Genomic DNA, 4,457 nt, shown 5'->3' on the forward strand with positions numbered 1-4,457 from the left:
CGTGTACATGACCGAGACCGGTCAATTGCAGGAAGTTGATTCATGTAATATCCGGGTGAGGTGCTGGCCAGATGGTCTACGGTTATGACACACTGCAGTAATGGAGACTGACGAATACCTTTAAGCTTCATGATATCGGGAATTTTGTTCCAATGTTTATCATGTCGACTCAGATTAGTGTTCCCATGTGTAAAATTAACCTTCCTCAGAGGAAATCAGACCCTCTAAACAATGATGAATGGATAACTTTAATGTAGATTGTGCATTTCCCTTTACAATTTGGGACATGAAGATCCGAGGGGAGTATTCAGTCAGCCCATCCATTATGCCGAGATCACCCTTAAAACACTTCTGATAATAACAGAAATATGAGAGCTGATGTTCATGAGCCCTTTATCTGATAGACTGTGCCTGCTTGTTGTCTCTTCCAATGGAGAGGATTCAAAAAATATATATGTTACATAGGCCACTGCTTTTGCTTTAGGTCCCAAAAAACAGAACCAGATTTGTTTCAAAGTCATACGGAAGTATACAAAATGTCCTTAAAATCAAACATGCATGTATTAATATGACCATGAACTTCAGGTCCAACAATATTCTAAATTGACATTATATTAAAAGTAATAATGACAATTTTAAAATCATCAGTTCTCCACCATGTTCAAACATTGATAACAAATTTTTACATACACTGTAAAAAATAATTTTTAGCTTTTTCCATTTCAGCTTATTTATTTTTATTTATTATTTTTTTGTAGACATAACTATTTTTTTTATAAATTGTCCAGTCAAATGTAAGTTTATTGGCCCTCAACTAATCTGAAAGTTGGATGAACTAGTATAACTGTTGTTTCAAAAACGCATGTTGAAACAAATGAATCACACAGGAAAAAAAAAATTAAGAGAAACATTTTTAAGGCATGTTAGAGCAAATTGTTTTTTCAGTGAACATTTTTATATTTTTAAGCTACTTTTGTTAGGCATAAATTACTTATAATAAGAAAAGCAAACATTTTAAGAAAATTCCAATTGATTCACTATTGATTATCAATGCTCGCCTTTCTTTTAAGTAGACAAAGACCTTATTTTCCCTCAGGGACCAGTTCAGTGTGTCAGTGTAATGTGGTTTTCTTGAGTTTGTCTTGTCTGCTGTTTTAAACCACCCTACACTGAGTATCTTATTGATTCTACAAATAGTTGAGAAAAAACTGCTGGCATTGAAAGCTATGTTTTTTCAAATGTGAGTGAATATGGATGAAACAGCACATAGAAAAGCATTGAAACTGCAGTTAAAGAGTTATGCACTCTATAAACATACTGTAAGCACCAAAAAAGTTATTATCTATTGAGAGATTATCTACAACAAAAATTTGTTTTTTGTTTTTTTCTCTAGGTACCTTTCCCGATCTTCACACAAAAAAAGCATATTTATAAATACATTTCAAATGCTAATTATATTATCTACATGTTCCAAAACCAGCATATTAGCATAGTAAATGATGAGCATCATCCAGAAATCTTCAGCATCTTTTCCTTTTTCACAAATTACCTTTCAACGACTCTCAGCAGTGAGTCTAATGAAAAGCACAGATGTTGTGAAAAAAGAAACAGATCCCCAGTTCCGTCTTCTTTGAAAGCATCTTATGCCAAAATGATTCAAATTAAAGTATTATTACTTATGCTTAAAGGAATAGTTCACCCAAAAAAAATGACAATTCTGTCATTATTTACTCACACTCATATTCCAATCCTTTAGTTAATCTTCAAAGTACAAATTAGGATATTTTGAATGAAACATGAGAGGTTTCTGTCCCTTTATTGAAAGTCCAGGTTACTAAAACTTCCAAAAAGTTCCAAAAGCTTATAAAGACATCGTAAAATGAATTCATATATTCACCTTCATGAGCTTTTTGGAACTTTTAAGTTTTGGTAACCTGGACTTCCAATGAAGGTACAGAAACCTCTCAGGTTTCATTACAAATATCTTAATTTGAAGTGTCTGGAACAACATGACGGTGAACAAATGATGACACTATTTTCAAATTTGGGTGAACTAATTGTTCTAAATGTATAACAGAGTCAAACATGAATGATACCTTAAATTGTGCAGCTTTTTGAGTTGTGTTATTACTTAGTGATTAGATTTTGATTTTCATCTGGCAGACAATAAAACAGGCAAATACATCAAAGCCATAAGTGCTAGAATATCATAGAGACTGGAAATGGGCTCTTTTGATTACAAATATACTTCCATTAGTATACCTCATAAGACTCTTAAACCTACCCAGAATACCTTAGTAAGCACTTGATGTCGAACTAAAACAGACAGGTATTACTCCCATTTCTCCTATTTTAAAAAAAGATAATGGTCATGTTGAGATATATTAAATAGCATAATTTGTTTCAAAGCCTTTCCTGGCTAAAAGCTCGCTGACTTCCTCGATTTGGTAGGCGCCCAAGAGAAAGTGCTGTGAGAAAGGGGGGTAATCTGAGGCAGCGGAATTCACACTGTTTGCTGACACCATCTACCAAAGCGTGCTCTTTACAATAGCACATAGAGGCCCTGTCAGTCAACATGGCGTGAAGAATGCAGTGAAACTGAAGAATCACCAGCCTGTGCATTCCAGCGCTACTGCAAACACCACATACTTGTATATAAACATTGTGTGAGTAAGGAAAGAATCCTTACAGCTCAACCCATAACACGGCTTTAAACCACACACTAATACACAGGCATGCATACATGGTGACAGAACATAGAACAGCATGCATCCATGCATCATCTGATTTATTGCAATGATACAGTCTCACGTGTCTTCTTATGAGTGTGCTTCACTATTGACTTTACTATACTATAGTGTATTCAGAGAAAGATTTTGTTTGTTTGTTTCTCAGGGTGTCTATTCTGAGCTTGTGCTTTTTCTGGTCTGACTGACTGTGGCCCCCATACAGCTTCGCTGAGAATACTAGATTAATTTAGAAACTTTTGATGGCAGAAACCATAGCTGAATGGACCAACATCAATATGCATACTTTAAAGTTTTGTGTATTGTCTTATGAAGTGATAAGTGCCAAACCTGTAGCATGAAAGTATCAGCATGAAGAGAAGAGATTGAAATGGGAAATGCAAGTCTTTTTAAACACTGAGTGTGCAATGTTGCAATCAAACCACCATAGGTTTTTAACATATGGTGCGTTCAAGTCATGTCGGATAGATCGTATTTACGAGTTGAACGCACATGAACGCCACCACAAAGTTGTTATTACGAGTGGGAAACTCGAAATTTTCTTTAAGCCACGAGTTTCCGAGTTGGGGGCGTGTCAATGAGAAACATGGCGGAATCGATGGATGCAACGTCTGTAGTTGACGGTAAATTTTTGTTTAAATTGATAGTTTAGTTGTCCTATAAACTTAAATTGGTCATGTTCTTGTTACGCAGCTAGTTAATGAAATCCAAGGAAAAAAATGCAGACCCTGTTGTATTTTTTTGTAATTTATTAAAAGAAGGTACACCGCCATCTTGTGCCGACTAAACTGACTTGAACGCACCTGACGTCATAATTACGACTTGTCAACTCGTAAGTACGAACGTCCCAGGAGGACTTGAACGCAGCATTAGACCTTATTCTGTGTACCTGTCTCCTTTATTGTTTTTTTTACGACAACATGAATTCAAGGTATTGATGAACGTGTACCTCTGGATTGTGGAATATTGGTGCCTTCACATGTTTGCTGGAAGAATGGCTATGTCACATTCAAGCGCGTTATGGCTGGAGAGATTAAGAAACATGAAAGATAATAATGGAATTTTGTGCAATATGTGCTGTCTTATTGTTCTATAAAAATGCACAATATACAAACAGTTACAGATATACATAAATGTATATTACTGAAACTGCAGCGCTAATTTTATTTCATAATAATAATAATAACTTTCCTGAATATTATTACAGTTTTATAACTGCAACTTCCAAGATGACAACTCATTTATACAATAATTCTGACAGCATATGCAGCACATTTACTGTTATCTTCTATTTGCACAGTACATGTGTAACTTTCTCAAAATTGAGAAGAGTTAGCCTACATTGTTTTGTACAACAACAAAAAAAGTAATGATGCTTCATTCATGTGTTTTGTGGGCAGCACTTTGCCTTACAACTTTAACGTACTGCAGTTAACATTAGTTAACATATACAATTTATTAACCTTAGATAATGTTAATCTCAACATTTACTAAAACATTTTGAGATCTATTAACATTAGTTAATGCACTGTGAACATGAACGTTACAATTTTTTGTTAACTAACATTAACTAAGGTTAATAAGTGGTGTAAAATATTTTGCTCCTTATTTTGTAAGTTTGTGCTGATGCATTAACTGTTGTTAACAAATGAGATCTTGTTGTAAAGATCTCATATATGTAATGAGAGCATATATATACAGGTATATATA

The sequence above is a fragment of the Sinocyclocheilus anshuiensis genome, unplaced genomic scaffold, assembly GCF_001515605.1.
Source record: "Sinocyclocheilus anshuiensis isolate Anshui unplaced genomic scaffold, SAMN03320099.WGS_v1.1 scaffold3132, whole genome shotgun sequence".
Lineage (NCBI taxonomy): Eukaryota > Metazoa > Chordata > Actinopteri > Cypriniformes > Cyprinidae > Sinocyclocheilus > Sinocyclocheilus anshuiensis.